Raw genomic sequence first — 20,883 nt, forward strand, 5'->3', positions numbered from 1 at the left:
AAGAGGTCATGCTTTTTGTCCTCTCCTTAACCATATTGTTTAGTGTGGTTCACTCAGAATAGGTCTCTGCTGACTCCTTCAAGTGTTTGTCTTCACAAATGGAGGGCAAACCCTTACATCTTGGAGCCCTTTGAGTTTGTGACAAATATCCTTTGAAGTATTCCTATCCTCAGCTTACCATGAAAATTGAACAGGGCCACAGGGTGACATAATGTCCTTGAGGACGAGGACGGTCATATTCATCACTGTATCCTAAGGCCATAGCACAGTGCCTGGCACCAAATGTTCTTTTGAATAGACCAATGAACAAAGAAATGAATGACTCAGTAATTCAGAGGCAGCCTAGAATAGTGCAGACAACCGTCTAAAGGGAATAAAAACTGGGTGCTATTTCTACTTCTGCCACTTTGGCTGTGGGACTTGAGGTGAGTTACTTTGCTACTTTGGGCCTAATTCATCTCACTTGAAATGAGAGGCTATCAGGTCTCCGTTTTTGGCTATGGAATAGTGTAATCCTATGATAAACTGCAAGTACAGCTAGTTTATCAACATTTGGATAGTGCTTTCCATGACAGTGTTCCAACTTGGGGATATAAAGTTCCAGCTTCAGGACCACTTCATCCTTTACTTCACACTAAACTTTCTCTCTCTCTCGCAAATAATGTCTTTCTCTGAGCAGCAGAAAGTAATCAGCGTGGCTATTAGAAAATATTAACTTACATATGTGGCTTTCATTACATATTCTATTGGCTAGCGCTGATCTAAATTTCTTGGCCCTCGCCTTTCCCCTTTCATTAACCTAAATACCAGTTCAGTTTGTGGTTGTTATCACTGGGCTCCCCACCTGGGCTTTAATTTAATTAATTACGCCAATAAAATGGTGAAAATACTTGTTTGCCATTTCATGATCTATGACAAGATTATAGTAAAACTGATTTGTCTTATGTAGAACATTAAATCATTGACTTAAGTCATATAGGCTTGGTCTCTAAAATATCCTTATTTTTTCTTGAAAAAGTAGAATCTGCCTGATATCTCTTAACTTTTAACAAAAGCATCTTGATTTACAAAATCTTCCAGTTCTCCAGGAACACCATCATATTAGTTTGGGTGTTTATTTAAGTGTAAACTATAAGATCATGAAAAGACTCTATCTCAGCGAGAAACTTCTCTTTTATAAACTGCTGTAGAATAGAACATATTATATCCTTTATCCAAATCAGAACTATCAGGTGGGATACAGGTCAGTTCTTGATTATCTTTGTTGACTAAGGAAAGCGATGACAATGACAATTCTTAAAACTTTGTTTGCTTCTGTATTTTGTGTCTACATTTTAATTCAGAAGAGTCTGATGTCCCAGTGATTCACCCTCTATTAAAACAAAGAACAAAGTTGCCTAATGGGGAACTAAGTTGTGCTCGGCTCTTCCTCCTTCCTTACTTTAAGTGGTGGCGTCTCAGACCGATGCTGGTTGAAACTACTCCCTTCTTTTTCCTTCTTTTGCTCCTTATCCAGCTCCACCACCCCTACATATGCACTCACATGTATGCACACGTGTGTACACACACCCAGAAACAAATCTTTCCCTGGGCTGCGGGAAGTAATCAATACTGGCTCTAAAGGCTTCCCCCAGGGTAACAGAAGGGAAAGTGGGAGGTCAAAGAGACTCTAGACCAGCACTGCTTGGTAGAAATATAATGAAAGCCACATAAGCGATTTTAAATTTTATAGCAGCCACATCATGAAAGTAAAAAGAAAGTTAAGATTAACAATATATTTTATTTAAACCAATATATCCAAAATATGTAAGCAATATAAAAATTATTAATGAGATAGTTTACATTCTTTCTTTTTTTTTTTTTTTACTAAGTTTTCGAAATCTGGTGAGTATGTTACACTTTCAGCACATTTCATTTCGGACTATCCACGTTTCGAGTGATCAGTAGCCACATGCGGCTAGTGGCCACCACGTTAGACTGCACAGCTCTGAATGTTCATGGTTTAAGTTCTATTGTTTATCTGAGTGGGGGCAGAGGAAGGAGGCAATAAAAGAGGGCACGCTACTGCACGCCTGAACGGTATTCCAGCAGCATGATTGCAAAGGAGATGTATTCAGATGTATTCCTACTCTAAATCAATAAAGAATGAAGAGACCTGACTTTATCTCTAATTCATCATTACACACATAGCACAGTTCATCTACTAGAAGAATCCTAGGAGCACAATAATGCACGAAAATAAGAAATAAGATGACTTGCAACAAGTCCTTATATGGATTAAGGTTAGAGTTTAAGACCCTTGACAACTGTATCTCACTCATAAGCCCTGCCCCATGGGCACTGAGGAATCCTTATGACTTTAACTTGGAGGGCCCTCTAACAACAATGCCGTATCAGAATAGTTCTGCTGAGTGTGGCTAACCACCAACAGACATATGAGATGAGATCATTTCCAAACAGGATACAGCCTTACAGCAATCTGCTATATTTGTAGCAGCAAATTGTTCACCCCTCTCTTATGTTCCACCAGAAAGAAAAAAACAGCTACAATGCTTGATGGATTTAGGTGCCTCCTGTTCCTATTGTGGACAATCTCAGTAGTTGCTATAGACTTGAATTACATGATGTAATCAACTCATTCCATGGAACTATTTGGAAGAATTGGCCTGATGAGCTAATTCTCTTATGGTAAAACAGAGAAAGAGGAAATAAAAAGAAAACCTCAATTCCTGTGTTGGAGGTATCAGAGCTTCTGAATGCATGAGAGAGAGAGAGAGAGAGAACATGCACGCACATCTCTTACCTTGATGTGTTAGTTATAAGCAAATACCTCTTGAGTATTCACAGCTCTTAATGGTATTTTTACCACTAAGGAAGACATGATGGAATCATAGGACTAGAATGGACTTTTAATGTCTAGTTCATTTCTCTACTAGTAGGGGAGCATTTATTTATTTAATAACTGAAATACCACATAAATAATTCCAGACCTATGATCATTATTCATAATAGTAAAAGCTAATACTTATTAAGTAGTACATTCCGTGTGTGGGTTTACAAATCAAAATTAATCAAGTTTAAGTCATTCAGAGGACATTCTCTCTGTCTTTCCATACATCACATTTTAGAACACAAGAGTTCTCGTTCTCAGGCAGTTCTCCCTTGTGGGTGACCTACATTTCTCATGTTACAATTGAGAACATTTCTGCAAGTAGCATCTTCAATGGAGTTAGAAACACCATTGGAAAATCAATATTGTGTCTTCCCAGACCTTTTCTTTCAAGCTGAGTAATACAAGTATCTCTAAGATTCCTTACAGTTTTTATTTTTCAACCCCGTACTTACATTTTTGAATCTCCTCTGATAGCACTCTACAACTCCACATTTCTTAAGTTTTTAGGCTGGGCGTAGTTCCCCTTATTTAATTTAATATTAACATAACCTTATTTAATATAAACTTATTATATTTAATATAACCTTATTTTATACTGCAGCCTGCCCTCACCCCTTCACTTCCAGCACCCTTAAACCCCCTTAATCTCCTCTACTATTTTTCCATAGCACTTATTACTTTTTATCATATTTCATAATTTGCTCATTTACTATATTTATGGTTTCTTTGCTGTCTCCACCATCGGTCCCTAACTAGAATATAAGTGCACAAGAACAGGGATCTTTGTTTTGCTCATTGCTGTACCCTGAGCTCCTAGAATAGTCCTTGGCACATAGTATATGCTCAATAAATATAGACCTGATCAATGTAAATTCACACAGTTTCTAATTAAGTTAATGTATAAGTATTCATCTAGACACATGTTTCTAGCTGATTGGTAAGTATATCGGGCAAGACACAATTAAATGTCTAAATTTAAATAAATGTTTATTTTATTACAATAGAGAAGAAAACTGGGTTATACTGGAAGTACTTATTCTTTAAAAAGTTTGTTACTCTTCAGTAGCAAGGATTGGGAGTACTGATTATTTCTGTTTTATTCCCATATTTTTCTAATTATGAACACTAAGTCCACAAATCTAGAATATTCAGAGTTATGTTCACTCACTTCTCAATTTAAATATAGGTATCAAATATTAAATCTATTTTAGGCTCCTAACACCTTTACCTGTATTATAAGTTAGACCTCATAATTTTAGATTAAAAAATATTGTGCCTACATGCTATCTGGAGAAAACAGACCCAACTTCCATTTTTTAAACAGCAATTTTATTGATGTGGGTTTATTTTTGATCCCCATTTTATCCCCAATGCTTATTATGGTGCCTAAAATATAGTAGGGGGGATCTTAAATTATTTATTTATTTATTTATTAAATGAAAAATAATTCTGGCAAACTAGGAAAAATTTGACAAAAGACATTTGGGGGAAAAGCAATAAATACAGTGTATTCTAAAAAATTTAAAAGTAGGGAAAAAGTGATAACTGATTGATGTAGAACTGAGAAAAATCATATTTCAACCAGAATCATTGCACCTATGGCCTAATCCCTATCATATATTCACTCACTCACCAAACACTGGTTGAACATGTTCTATGTATGAGTCACTGTGAAGAATTCTCTGAATAGAAGGGAAAAAGATTTGGTTCATAGGCATGAAGTTTACTGTAGGAAATAATGATAAATCCACCATCTCTTCACCATTGTATCCCCAGCACCCCAAACAACCACAGGGCAGATGTTCAATTTGGTAAAAGTGGTACAAAGAATGGCTAATTATCCATAAGACAGTAAAGGGTGTAATAAATGCTATCAGAGAAAGCGAAGGGCCATGGGAGTTAAGAAGGGAAAGGAGTCTGTCTGGTTTGGGATGGGAACGTTTTCCTGGAACAGGGAGCTAAGTGGACAAGGATAGGCTGACTTGCGGCAGGTGGCGGGTGTTCAGGGCAAACGGCGGAGCACGATGCAAAGCAAAGAGGCAAACCACACAGAGCACATACGACCTGTCCTCGCCAAACAGCATTTCCTGTTTTCAGATATCTGAGCTACGAAATCTTCAAACCTACCTGCAGAAAGGGGTTTTAATTTATATTAAGTGCAGATATAAAATTATGTGGTTATAAAGGCTTCCAAAAGAGTACAAGGCAGTGAGCTCTGGAGTCCAAGAGGCCTAGGGGCTTCCTAACTGTGACCAAGATGCTGTTGTGTTGGCACCGTGCAAAAGACTGAGGACAGAGACTGGCACTTGTGGCTTCTCTACAGCTGCTAGTAGCTTTCCTTCCTCTCCTTCACTCAGTGTCCTAACTGCAGCCTTGAGCTTACTTGGCAGGAAAAGCGCACATTACAGGCATACCTTGGAGATACTGCGGTTCGGTTCCAGACCGCTACAATAAAGCAAATATCCCAATAAAGGGAGTCACATGAATTTTTTGGTTTCCCAGTGCATATAAAAGTTATGTTTACACTATACTGTAGTCTATTAAGTGTGCAGTAACATTATGTCTAAAAAACAATGTATATACCTTGATTAAAAAATATCTTATTGCTAAGAAATCCTAACCATCATGAGCCTTCAGTGAGTCATAATCTTTTTGCAATAGTAACAACGAAGATCACTGATCACAGATCACCATAAAAATAATAATAATTAAAAAGCTTGAAATATTGCAAGACTTGCTTAAATGTGACACAGAGACATGAAGTGAGCAAATGCTGTTGGAAAAATGGCGCCAACAGACTTGCTTGATGAGGAAGAGCCACAAGCCTTCTATGTGTAAAAAATGCAGTATGCGCAGTGCAGTAAAGCAAAAGCACAACCAAACAAGGTTTGGCTGTACAACACTCTAGTGTATCCCCATCAGTGTGAGTCTGGTATTTAAAAAGAGTTTTTTAATCCTCCACAGAATATGACATGTAATAAGTTAATACTTTCTAAAGTAATTTATAAATTAATGCGATTGCATTGGAATTCCAGCAGGCATTAGGGGATACTTAGCTACAATGAGTGTGAATTCATAAAAAAGACTATATGCCTAAAGTAGTCAAGAAAAATATAACATGAATGAATTGTAAGGGGAAACTTCTCTTATCAGATATAAGAACATACAACAAAACTCTACCGTAATAGAATCAAAATCGCATTAACATGGGAATAAATAGATCAATGAAAAATAAAAGAGAATATTTAGATAACCTAAAGATTATATATATAATGTTATATGGCAAAGATAGTAGCTTATTCAATTACTCAGTGGGGAAGATTAGATTTAATAAATGGTGCTGGCACAACTGGTTATCCACTAATATACATATATACATGTGATTTTCAGGCAGACTAGAGATTTAAATATTAAAAATAAAGCAATATAAAAACTTCAAGAAAAATCAAGGGAAATTACATAATAAGCTAGGGGTAGGGGAAATCTTAACAAAGGCAGGAAATCCAAAAGCCATAAAACAAAAGATAGACACATTTGACTGTATAAAAATGAGACATCTTTGCATGGCAAAATATATCATACTTAAAGGTTAATGACAATATGATTAAATTGCTCCCAAATCCCTATATAGGTCCTTGATGTATTACATCTAATCTGAAAATATCTTGTTTACATTTATTTCACAGCTTTTCCTTCTTTAAAACCTGTAACTCATTTGAGAGAGTGTGGGTGACAAAATATGTTAACTGTATTATCAGTGCTAATAAATTAGATTTTTTCATTTTTCTCTGGATTATCTGGGGGGGGGGGAGGGATTCCATTCCAGACACATGTGTGTCTCCTATTGTAATCATAGTTTGTAACTGTAAACTGACAGGTTCCTTTTGGTGTCTGTAATCCTGGTTCATTTAAGAAAGATTACCATTTAAAAAAAAAAAAAGAAAGATTACTATTACAGAAAGTGTAACATTTTCTCAAAAACTTTCCCTATGCCTCTGTAGAGAAAAACATCTTTAAATATATGTGAAATGTTCTCATTTCTGAAATATGGGTGGCAAAAAACCCCAATATGATTAGCTAATGACAACAGATAAATGATGAATTTGAGAAAAATGTTTTTAATGAAGAGATAGAAAAGAGTTACTATCTGCAGATGAATGGATAAAGAAGATGTGGCACATATATACAATGGAATGTTACTCAGCCATAAAAAGGAACGAAACTGAGTTATTTGTAGTGAGGTGGATGGACTTAGAGACTGTCATTCAGAGTGAAGTAAGTCAGAAAGAGAAAAACAAATACCATATGCTAACACATATATATGGAATCTAAAAAAAAAAAAGAAAAAAAATGGTCATGAAGAACCTAGGGGCAGGACAGGAATAAAGATGCAGATGTAGAGAATGCACTTGAGGATACGGGGAGGGGGAAGGGTAAGCTGGGATGAAGTGAGAGAGTGGCATGGACATATATACACTACCAAACGTAAAATAGATAGCTAGTGGGAAGCAGCTGCATAGCACAGGGAGATCAGCTCGGTGCTTTGTGACCACGTAGAGGGGTGGGATAGGGAGGGTGTGAGGGAGGGAGATGCAAGAGGGAAGAGATATGGGGACATATGTATATGTATAACTGATTCACTTTGTTATACAGCAGAAACTAACACACCATTGTAAAGCAATTCTACTCCAATAAAGATGTTTAAAAAAAAAAAGTTACTATCTGAATTTTCACAGAGCTCTTACAAGAAAATAACCAAAATAGGGAGTGGGGGTAGAGAACAAAAGAATGAATGAATGAATGAAAATGGTCAGAGAACATCGATGGACAATTCACATAAAAGTAAATTCACAAGGCCAATAAATACTGGATAAGATGCTTGGACTCAATGATGGTAGTCAAAGAAAGGGCACTCTATGTATCAAGGAGATTCACTCCCCCCGCCCACTTCAGCTTGTCACAGCAGAAAAAAGAGCAAAAAGGCCTATTAGTGACAGGAATGCAGAAAAAAGAGTGCTCTCATACACTGTAGAAATGTGAAATTTTACAATTCATCAGAAAATTAATCTGGCAACATCTACTAAATTAAAAATACATTTACCTTTAAACTTAGTAATTCTACTTCCTGTTCACTGCCTCAGAGAAAAAAGAACATGAAGGTACATGCACAAGGATATTTATTTCATCATGAATTATAGTGGTAAAGCAGGAAACAAAGTTAAGGCTGTCAATAAGAGAATGGTTGAATAATGTAGGACACAAACCATGAAATATTATATGGCCACTAACAAATGAATCATAACTATGCCAATTGACTTGGACAGATTTCCATGAGGCCCTATTGAGTAAGAAAAACAAAAATGCAGAAAAGTATGTATCACATACTTTTAATACAGTCTTATTAAAAAAAAACAGTGACCACAAAAACCCCTATAATGTATGTATGTATATGGAGAAAAATATGGAAAGATACATATAGGGTTTTTAATATTGTTTACAGAGAAATGAAGAGAATAGGAAGGACAGAGCAAACAAAAAAGCCTAGAATTTATGATATGATCCAATTTATGCATTTATATAAACTTATATATGTCTTTTATATATATATAGATAGATAGATGGATAGATAGATGAGAGAATTTTAAATAAAATAAAACAAAAAGGAGGAAACATTTGTCTCAAAAAAATCGTGTAGTTCACTAAAGCCCTCTGCTGCCTGCAAATTGGTCCTCCTCCCACCCACGTTTATCAATGCTGCTTTTCCTCCATGTGATCCTGGGTAAGGCACCCAGCCTCCCTGTGTCCTCATCTATCAAACGATGGCGGTGGAGCACACGATCTCTAAGGTCCTCTCCAGCTTTGGCATCATCATCTGATGCCTCTGAAAACACAAGTCTTTGTTTGTATTTCCCAGGTAACCATGTAGCCTACAGAAATAAACCAATAAGGGTCAGAAAGCAGAAGCAGACTATATCCCACTACCTGATTTCTGTTTTACCCGTTCTCTTTTTTAAAATGTTTCTTGACTAGGTAATCAGGCCAATGCTTATTTTCATGTTGCTGTGAAACCATCACCACGGTGTGCCAGCAGGCTCACTTGCTGTACATTGCTGATGGGCTTTGCAGCGTTCACTGAATTTCTGTTGGATGACTTCTGGCCACCAAATAGGCATTTTAAGGGAAGCGCTGGGTGCCAGTTTCATGAACAGCATGGTGTGAACTCCGTTGCTCAGCAGGGAACTGAGGCCTGGAACAGGGGAAGGGACGGCTGAGCAGAGTGCGTGCAAGGCACTCATCTTTCACTGTTGTCACCCCATCACCTCACGGTTTTTCAGATGACAATCAATCAGCACCCATGTGCTCGGCACATCGGAGTCATAGGAAACTGGAACCAAAGCTGGAAATTTAGGGCAGAATGGGCTAGGGTGAGATGGGGGGTGGGAGGAGTGGACAGATCAGAACACGGACTATAGACAACAAATAGAGAGAGAGAGAGAGACAATAAGAAAAGGTTACAAGAATTGGCCTTCTCTTGAATAGCTGAAAATAAACCCAAGAACTGTGGTGTTGGGTGGGGTTGCACTTAAAGCTACAGGGTTAATACAGGCTGGAGTTGTAGACTGAGGAAGCAGTAAGGAGGAAGACGTGCCTCGATGGGCATTCACAGATACGCAAAGCTGCAGGCAGTTGGGAATACGCAGTGAAGTTCAGTAAGAAGCACACACCCCCTAAATATAGCACTGGGAGAGGGAGATGCGGGAGACATAGTAGGCAAAACCCTCAAATTTCCAGAGTTTAAAAAAGATTTAATTTTGTGAACATGCTAAAAATTTCAAAATATTATAACATCAATTTCAATCATTGCCAAATTGTGACTTAGATGTCACCTCTTTTATTTATCCTCAGACATCATGAAAAACGTGTTCATTAGAATAGAAAATAAAAGAAAAACTGAATACTGTTTATGGGGTGACATTACAAACATTGACGTGTCATTTTATGAAAATGTTTTTGTATCTTAAAAATAATTATAATGTATGATATGTATTCAGCATTTACTGTATGTCAGTCATTGTACTAAGTACTCTCTTGCATTATTATCTCATGGAATTTTCACAGTAACTACATGAGGTCAGCACTATAAGTACCTCTCTCTTACTGATGAGAAAAGTGAAGAGTAATAAGCTTCACAAAAAATAACACAGCACATAAGTGAAGCTCCTAAGTGGTAAAGCCAGTATTTGAATTCAAAATAATCTGATTCCATGTAAAGCTCACAATCACCATGCCATAACACTCTCCACAAATAGAAAATCCACTTGAATTATGCAACATCAAGTTTCAGAGAAAGCTTTTTTGCTGAAAGCCTACTTCATGAAGAGACATACGCCATCACGTCCAAAAAAAAAAAAAAAATTGTGCCCACAAACATTTCAGTCATGCAAAGTCTATGGCCCACACTGTCTGAAAATGCATGGGTCAAACTAAATATCATAGCTCTTATTTTCAAGTATTTTCTAGACCAGGGGTCAACAAACTTCTTCTGTAAAAGGCAAAATAGTAAATGTTTTAGGCTTTGAAGGCCATATGGTCTCTGTCACAACTACTCAACGCTACCGTAGTATTGCGAAAGCAGTCATAGGATACCTAGGTGGACAGCGTGGCTGTGTTTTACACAAAAACAGGTGGCGGCCAAATCTGTCCTATAGACCATAGTTTGCCAACTCTTGCTTTAGACCACACGTTCTTCAAGGCTAATTTGCCATGTTACTCCTTCAGAGAATCTTTCCCTTGAACCAACCTAAATCAAGCTCTTCTATTAAAATGTTTGGGTGCATCTTTTACACACACACCTCAATTTGTAATTTTTTTCTTTATTATTACTAGTTTGTAACCTCTAAGAAGGCGGGGGTCATATCTGTTTTGTATACCATTGGATTCCCAGAACCTAGCAAGTGCTCAAAATAAAAAAGGTGCTCAGTGAGTATTTGTTGGCAGAAGGAAGGGAGGGAGAAAGAGAGGGAAGGAGGAGGAAAGGGAGGGAGGGAGGAAGGACAATGGCAGCTTCTCATACTTAACCTGCTTCTGCGTTCTGGAGTGGAATTAGTGTGCTTCAGAAAGCCACCTTCCCCTGCACCACTCTGACTAGCACTGTGCAGTCTTAATGGTACCATTAGATATCAAAGTGCCCCAGCATCCTTTTACATGAAAGAAAAACAAATTCTTACCCTTTTATCCACAGGTGCAAGGGCACCCACAGTTATTCTACCATTCAAGGAGAGGAAAGAATGATAAGATTCACCTGGTATTTCCATGCACCAAGCCAACATCAGGCCATGCCGAAGTACACAGTATTAGAAAACTGCAGACCTTCCCTTGGTGCTGCCTGTTTATCCTTAAATTCTCCCCCTGCCCAGTTAACATCAGCCACTCTACTGTGATGGGAAAAGACTAGTCAACCCACCAGGCTAGGCAGCACTGGGTTTCTTGATCCTCTTCACATCACTTCCTAGTCAGGGCACAATCTCTCACCAGGTTTTATTCATTTAACATTACATGCCTCCTCTAACGAGCTCCAAGAACTTCATGTTTAGTGGTTGACTCTCACCTCAGCACCACAATATAGTAGGTGTTATTAGTTGACTTGTCCAATGTCCTCTGTCTTATGAAGGCTTTGAGCACTAAGGCGATTCTCCTTTCCTACCTCATCAGTTGACTTTATCTTCCTTTAGAACTACTGACACCTTATTCTTAGAAGGACAAAAAGAAGACAGATGAGATTATTTTTGTTTTCATTCTGGCAGATATGAAACAGACTTGAGGCTTTACCTCCGTCGTTCTGGAAGTCTTGTTCCTTCTAATATAAGAAAAATGTGATGGCATACTTAGCAGATGCATGTAATAGATGCCACTCAAAGAGCCTTTAACTGAGCTCAAATTTAATTTTTAGTAATTTTGAATTATAGATTCAATGCCTACTTTTAATTAAATAAAACTCCTAGAAGCGAGTAACCGCACTTGTGATTTCAGAATCTGGATTGCCTACATTTACAAGAGATGCTTTTGCCTTCTGGAACAAAACAAAATATGCCTGATCCTTCTTCTTCATGACAGAAGGTAGTTGAAGATTTTTTTCCTCTCCTCACTCATTGTGAGGCCACATACCCAGTTTTCTCATCACACAACCTGGTTTCCTGACCTCGTACTATTCATCACCTCTCTGAACACACTCCAATACATTGCAGCAGCAAGAACACAGATCTATGCATGAACCAGGCTGAGCTATTTAATAGTCTTGTGACCTTAAACAAATTTCGTTGTTTTCCATGAGTCTCAGTTTCTTCATCTGTAAAATGGGGCTAAAAGTTAATTCTCCTTAGTATTGTCATGGGGACTGCAAGACCATATATCAAGCACCCAGTACATTGTCTGGCCTAGCTGACATTATTCCACTAAAGCTTTATGGAGGGGATAGGGGTTCAGAAACCACTTCAGTGTGAGAGAAAAGTCTGTGCAGGTGAAGAAATGTTCTTTGTGTTCTTCTTTTGTTAAGTTACTTATTCAACAGTGACTCTACCAATTACAATTACCAATGTAACTGTAAAGGATTATATGTAAAATGACCACCGATGTACAAAAATAATTTTTTTAAACAAAAAGAAGGAATATTTAATGGGGCACAACCAGCAAAACAACTAATTTAAATAACAGCACAATGCAACAAATTTCACTTTGCTTGGCCAGTCTTAGTAGTCAAGTAAGATAGATTTTCATGAATTATCCAAATAATAAGCCAAAAGTACTCTTCTATACCAAGAATAAAGACTAAACAGGAATCATAGGAAGTGATAAGGAGCGTGAGAAAAAGTTGCAAAGTTGAGTCACCTTTGGAGAAATGGAAAATAAGCAAGTAATTCATAGTCAAGTGGATAGTCAAGGAAGAAAGCTGAGTCTTCCAAGGAAATTGCCTTTGCTGTTAACACAAATAAAATGTACCTTCCCCCCAACACTCTGGATAGCTTTAATAGCTACTCATCATTTTCAGACACTTCTTCAAATAATGACCTCCTCCTTAAGGTCATTCATTCAGTTAAAAAAAAAAAGAAGATGTGTGCATGCTTATTATACCCCAGGCCTGGGGCTAGCGCTGAAATGCAATAGTAGATGGGCACTGGCCCAGCCTCCAGGAGCTTCTAATTTTGGGAGTCAGGCAAGTAAGCAGTCAGTGATGATATAATGTAGTTAGTACTGGGAGGAAAGAAGGAAGGACAGATGGATGGACAGACTGGAAGAAGGATATCAGAAGGGCTTTCATCTAGCCCTTATAAATTAAGGAAGGCTTTCCAGGGGAAATAACACATAAGCTCAGGCCTTCAGAAAATGAAACTAAGGAATCCCAAGTGAGCTACTAGCCCAGGATTTATTCCTAAGGCAGAAAGAAGCAAAAGGCAGTGAAAATAGTGTTGTAATTCTAGGATATATTCTTTGGAGGAAAATAAGAAGACAAGAAATATAATTTCAAGATTACAATGTGTAACAGTCCATTTATTTCCAATTGTTAGCTCCCTATTATAATATTTCAATTTCAAATCTGCTCCTTTCTCTTCAGTTATGAAATTCACATTTCTAAGAACATCTTAATTAGACCATAAGTGACTTAGATTCCTAACCTGGTAAAAGGAAAATTGTTTGAATAGAGTTGTACCATGTTCATTTAAAATCACCAAATATGGAATTAGAAATCAGAAGAGGAGCCAGAAATGGAAAAACTTTAGACCACCTTCTCTATCCAATGGCAACTTACTCATCTCTGCTGGGAATTTCCCTATACTTCATCATGACCAAAGCTAGCTATAAATGTCAATCAACCTATCACAAAATTAATGATATTCATGATATTTAGAACTTTCTGGCAGTCCTAAGAAGGTTTTGTTTGCAAGGTAGCTATAGAAGAAATAATGGAAGTTTTGCACTTGTTTCAGCCAACAAGAATTCAATTTCTTTTCCATTTTAATGTTGCTCATTGACCAGCACAAATGCAAGTAAATTGATTTATTTTAAAGTCAAACACTAAATATGATGACCTGCATCTGCACAAAGGATACACAGTGCAGCACCTGTACTAAGGCAGCGACACCAGTGAGGCCAACCAGAAAGCTGGGATGTAGCCCCCACTACACACGGCACACACACACACACACACACACACACACACACACACACACACACACACACAGACTACACATATCAAAAGTGGCCCAGCTGTAACACTGAATGCGCTTAATGAATGGCCTTGTTGCAAAATGCTGAGGTTTCTGACTAGGGCACATAGTGCCAGGAAGTACAGCTCACTCTGTGTATGTTAAGCTTCTGCTGACAAGAAGTGCTAGACGGATGCAAACTACCTATGTTCTCGGCAAGAATGACTCATTACAATTGCCAAAAGGAGTCTACAACTTTGTGGAAAGGCTTTTGGTTCTCAAAACTTGAAAATATCTAATTTGATGTCTTAACGAGTGGAGGAAAACAGAAGAGGGGAGACCTTGAACTATCATCCTCCTCACAAGGAAGTGAAGAAGGAAAGGACAATGGCTTAGATGTCTTACAGAAGCGCATTTGGGCTGATGTGCAATGTTCTCGGGAACCGAACCACTTCAAGTTGGGCAGGAGTGGCCTTGAAATGAGATGGAATGAGGTAAAATGATGTTCCTGGTCGACTTTCCAATTCTGTTATTCCACCTGTCCTTGACAGTCAGAAGAAAATAATTCCAAAACTCTCCACTATTGATTGAATGGGCTAGCCTTCCAGTGGAGTCTTGCTTATAAGCAGCAGCTGTATGTTTTTGGTTTGTTTCCTCCCACCAGCATCTAAGACAATGTTCTGGATAGGGTAGGCACTTAATAAGGGTTTTTTGTTCCAATTTTTGCCTACCTCGTCACTTAAGGTGTCCTTTATCCCTGGCATATATGCACAAAACTAGAAGAAAACTGGTTATTCCAGTCCAGGCATTTGGGCAGTCCTCTACCTTCTATGGAAAGCTAGGGAAGGAACAGGGAAGTACAAATGAAGAGAAGTCTCGGTTCTTTTCTTAGTTGGTACTTGCATAGGTCATGCCCTGATCTCCCACAGGAAAGGGAACTTGGTAGGGAGTGGCTTGGTCAAAATTGGGTATTATGATGTCAGTGCTCCTCCCTGACTTCCTTCTCTTTCACTCCCTCTCTAAGCCCCTTAAAATAGGAATGTCCCACTAACAGGCAGATGGTGGTCACTTGAAGCATAATTTGTGGTCTCCAAAAGAAAACACTAAAAACATATCAGGTCAAGTCAGGACTTCCCTTCAGCAAAAGCCAATATAGGAATCCAGCTGGCATAAGAAGATGCTGAAAGGAAAAAAATATATAAAGGCTAAGTACTTAAAACATAAGGAGATGGTAATACAGAAGTACCATGAATTTTCATTTTCACCCCTGCACTATACCCCACAAAATTATTCTCAGCTGTATATTTGCATAAGCCAAGAAAATTCTGACTTTGGAAGAGCATTTTTATAGTACACAGTTTACCATGGGAACACCCATCTGGGTTAGGACACAACTTCATGCTTAAAAGCAGAGAAAAGACTGAACTTCTGTATCTCAATTGCCACCTGAATTTCAACAGATGGACAGAAGTTCACTTCCCTCTTGGACAGATATTAGGAAATTAACCACGCTGGTATGGTGCAGTGAGAAGTGACTAACCTCTAATCATCTGGGCCTGAATAAGGAATTGGACTAGATTTTTTAAATAGCAGCTAGTCAAATAATAAGCACACAATAGGTGCTTAATAAGTACGTGCTCACTGAGAAGCCACAATGGTACAGTGGCTGAGATAGAGCATGGACTTTGGAGTCAGATTGCCTGGGTTTAAAATCTTGTACTAATCACTAGCTGTCTTCCTGGCTGCCTCAGAATCCTCATCTATAAAATGGAGATGTGATGATAATGGTGTCTACCTCACAGGACTCTTGTGAGGGTTAAATGAGTTAATACAGTGGTTTTCCAAGTATGGTTACCACACCAGGAATATCAGCAATACCCAAGAACATGGTAGAAATGCAAATTCTTAGGACCTAAGAATTTGCAAATTCTTAGGACCCAATTCTTAGACCTATTGATTCATGAACTTTGGAGGTGGGGCCCAGCAATCCGTGCTTTAACAGGCCTTCCAGGGGATTCTGATGCCACCAAAGTTGGAGAATCACTGAATTTATGCCTGTAAGCAAACAGCACAGTTCCCTTTGTTCCCAAGCTCACGGGAGCACTCAGGGAGCCCTCAAGACCATTAACATTTAAAGGCAACAACTAGGCTAACTCAAGTTTTCAAAACCCAAGGTTCCTCTCCTCTTGTGAGAGGTGCCTTCCCTATACCCGGAAGAAGGAACTTCCTTATCCCCAAAACAGGGGGACACCAAGAAGAATCCGAACAAACAGACCGTGCTAAGGTTCCCCCAGTTTACTGAACTTAGCTCATATCTTTTCATGACTTTCCATTCTTCATCACACTTAAAAACACTCAGGTTTAACTGTTTCTTCAGGTCTTCATTTCCTTATGAAGGCTCCCATGTCATCTAAAACTTATATTAAATAAATCTATAAGCTTTTCTCCTGTTAATCTGTCTTTGTCAGTCTAATATTCAGAGCCAGCCAGGGACCCTAAGAGGGTGGAGAAAAGCTTTTTCTCCCATACAGTAGTTAGAAGAAGAAGACACAGGCAGAAGGGGAAAGAGTCCATCTTTTAAAGGAGATCATCCATACACACATACTCAAGGTACAACTTGGCAGAGGGAGCTTTCATGTAAAATTAGATAATTCAGTAGAAAAGAAAAAGGCTCACATTGGGAATGTAAAACTCAGTAAGTAAATAAAACACATCCCAGTTTTACTTGCTGTTAGATTTAAGATAATTTTCAAAAAGGAAATTCTATGAAGTTGTAGTACCCTAACTGAAATATTATAAATGGTTCAATTTTATCACATAATTGCTAAGCACACTGTGGCCCTTCTCTGCTTTTTAACTATTAATTGAATGTCACTTCAAACACTGATTTCATATTATAAAAATCCTAACTATCAGGAATGTAATTTAAGAAAAACAAAAATTAAGTTGCTTAAAGCAAAATATCTTACATTTTAGAGGAGACCCTAGGCAGTAACCATTCTCTAACTTTGAGGGGATGCTGGTTTAGAATACAGATTTCTGGGCTCCACTCCTCAGAGATTCTCATTTAGTAGGTGTGGGGTAAAGCCAGGGAATCTGAAGTTTTAAGTCTCTTCACCTCCACCCTGATCCCATACCAGGTCATTCAGGGACAAGTGGTTCACAGACCACATTTTGAAAAACATGGCTAAAAATCCTTGTCTACAGATAACCCTAAACAAATAAGAGCTTCAGATTAAGAAAAGCTTTCAGAGCTGAGACTTAACCCTTTAGATACAGGAAAGGTTTGAACTATTTTTAATGGAAAGCTTCGTAAGATGTAGCCCACATTTTTCTGTCATCTTACCCATAGCATATAGGGTATAATTTAATCTTGATGACAGAAGACTTTATGATTATTGTCATGGCTGATATGTGCTATAGTTGCAGACAGCATTCAACATAGAGTTGACCAAAACACTGATTCCTAAAGTGGCCCTAGAACTTGAAAATGTTCTAAGTGTCAGCTTTAGCTTTAAAGTTAGCTACACTAACTTTAAAAAGAAAGTTAGTGTAGCTACATCAATATCAGACAAAATAAACTTGAAGGCAAAAAGCATTAAGATAAAATGGGTCATTTCATAATGATAAAAGGTTCAATTCACTAGGAAGATAAAACAATGTCAAATATGTATTCATCTAGTTATATATATATATGTTACAAAATATGTAACAAAATATAATTCAACCGTTAATAGAAATGAAAAAAAATCTACCATCATAGTGGCAAATTTTAACATACCTCTCCTAGTAACTGATAAACTTCGTATAATAAAAGATAATTAGTAAAAATACAGAAGATTTGAATGACACAATTGACACACTTTAGCTAATGGGTGTATGCAACTGTTGAATATATATTATTTTCAATTACCTATGGAGCTTTTATAAAAATTGACCACATACAGGGCCATAAAGTAAGGTGCAACAAATTTTAAAGGATTATATCATATAGACTATATTTTCTGTTCAAAATGCAGCTAAACTAGAAATCAATAACAAATATACAATATATATTTAGAAATTATGAAACATAATTCTAAGTTACTTACAAGTCAAAGAAGAAGAAATAATGGAAATTAGAAAATATTTAAATCTTAATGATAATGAAAAATACTGCCTATCCAAATTTGTGGGATTTAGTTAAAACAATATGTAGAGGGAAATTTATAGCATTTAAATGCTTATGTCAGGGTAGAAGGGCTGGTGATTAATGAATATATTATAATAGTTTCTACTGTTGCAAGACGAATTACACCAAAAGCTAATGGTGTAGAACAACAATAAATATCTATCCTCTCTCACAGTTTTTGTGGGTCAGGATTTCAAAAGCATGGCTACGTGGTTCTGGCTTGAGGTGTCTCGTGAGGTTGCAGTCACATCATCTGAAGGCTTGAATGAAACAGAAGCATCCACTTCCAAGGTTGTTAGCTGGCAAGCTGGTGCTGGCTGTTGGCAGGGAGGCCTCAGTTTCTCTCCACGTGGCCCTTCACAGAGGGCCGCTTGTGTGTTCTCACTAGATGGTGGCTAGGTTCTCCCAAGTGGGTGATGCAAAAGAGAAAAAGCCAGGCAGAAGCTATTCTTTTTGTGACCTATTCTTGGAAGCCACATACCATCATTTTTGCCACATTCTATTTGTGAGAAGTGAGTCACTAAGTCTTGTTCACAAGAGGAGGAAAATCAGGTCCCATTTTTTTTTTTTTTTTTTTAAGGAAAGGGTGTCAAAGCATTTTAAAACAGTCACAGTGAGCTGAGCACCTATTCATTGTAGAGGTGAGAAAAAAACTCTAGCAAAATAAGCCCAAGGAAACAGAAAAAAGGCAATTTTAAATGACAACATCAGAAATTAACAAAATAGAAAACAGATACACAATGATCTGCAAAGTCCAAATTTGGTTTTTTGAAAAAGTTGACAAAATTGACAAACTTCTAGTGAGACTGAATAAGAAAAAAAGAGAGGAGGTACAAATAAACAACATGAAAAATAAGGAAGGAACAAGTACAGATGCTACAGAGAATAACGGGGGCACTGTGAGTATATTCTTTAAAAACAAGAGGATATGATACATAACTTTATGCCACTAATTTTTTAAAATCATAAACAAAATGTATACATTTCTAGAAAACTGTAACCTACTAAAACAGACTTAAGAAACAGAAAAACTGAATAATCCTATAACAATTTAAAAATCTATCAGTAGTTTAAAATCCTCCCTCAAAAAGCACACTAAATTAAGGAGGTCTTACAGGCAAGCTCTACCAAATGGAAAAATACACTAGTAATTCCAGTCTTAAACAAACTATTCCAGATTATATAAAAGGGAAAAGAAGAGGTAGGAACACTCTAACTCCTTTTCCGAAGCAAGAATAACCTTGATAGCAAAAACTAAAAATGTCATTGCAAAATAGGAAAATTACAGGTCAAATACACGATGTGAACATTCCTTAAGACGTTAGCAAATCAAATCAAAAGTAAATTTCTATAAACAAGCAGCAAACAGAAAGTGTTCACAGCAGCACTGCTAATAATAAATAATGGAACCAGCCCAAATGCCTATCAACAGTAAAATAGATACTAGAAATTATAGCATATTAACATAATGGAATGTACTCAGCAATGAAAATCAATGAAATACAGCTACAAGCAATAACATGGGTGAATCACTGGCATATAATATTGAAAAAAAGAAGCCATGAAAGAAGATGTAATAAAATTCCATAGGATTAAGTCTAAAAACATGCAAAATGATTAAACACATATGATAAAACTGCAAAATCCAGGATGGTGCTCTCTCAAAGGGAAAAGAAGTTAATAGGATCAGGGAGAGGCACATAAGAAATAACAGAGGTAACAGTAATGTTCTTTATATCTTCTGTAAGCTTCATAAGCTTTCTTTTATAGCTACTCAATATTTAATTTAAAAACCTCAAAACAACTAACAGAATGAACAATAGCTCCTAGTATGGTCTCTTCCATCTCATATGCTCTAAATTTCTTTACAGCATAGGAAGGAGTACTGCAGCTCACCATTCTATAACAATAGGTGAGAATTTTCTCCAAGCTCTCCTGAATGTGGATTTTTAAAAGAAATTTGGAATACATGCCAAATAGAACTCTTTCATAATGTTGATTATCTAGCCACATATTAAAGCAACCACACCATTTGCTCTGTCATTTTAATAAGTGTGTTTCAGTCTTAACCATATTCCAGCTACAAGTAAAAAAACTGGAAAGCTATTCCAGCTTTCAGTCATAATAACATCAAAAACTGTCCTGTGGTTTTTGAATTTACCCAATCCAAATGGCACAGACAAAAAATTTTTGCTTGAATTCACTTTAACTCTCTGGTTGTTTAATCTTTTCTATTATTGTTCCAATTTGTCACCCTTAACTACCATAATAACACAATTTTTAGACCTTCATACCAAAATAACTGCTTGGTTCCTTGAAAGTGGAGGGGGAAGGTGGGCAGGAATCTGTGGTTTCACTGAAACTATAGCGTGTGTTTGACAGGCCAAAAGAAATATTCAAGAGTAGTTCCATGGCAACCTAGCTTTAGACAACAAATGAACCAAAGACTATATATGTACTGGTGGTGATAAATGCTAAATGGCTGAGAGGACCAGTTCTATTTTTTCTGGTCTCTGATGGAGACCTGTTCTTTCAGGTCCAACCCTTAGACTGTTTTGAGAGCTTCAAGTAATTTAAGTAAATCCAAAAGTATAAACACTATGAATAAAACATGTTTA

At 37.2% G+C, this 20,883-nt stretch overlaps 1 protein-coding gene across 1 annotated transcript in view; it reads right to left on the reverse strand.

Moving 5' to 3' along the window:
- NIBAN1 (niban apoptosis regulator 1) overlaps positions 1-20,883 on the reverse strand; it is a 160,976-nt gene that overhangs the window by 41,980 nt on the left and 98,113 nt on the right. The gene's annotated exons all lie outside the window — the stretch shown is intronic.

This window comes from Balaenoptera ricei, chromosome 1, assembly GCF_028023285.1.
Source record: "Balaenoptera ricei isolate mBalRic1 chromosome 1, mBalRic1.hap2, whole genome shotgun sequence".
Lineage (NCBI taxonomy): Eukaryota > Metazoa > Chordata > Mammalia > Artiodactyla > Balaenopteridae > Balaenoptera > Balaenoptera ricei.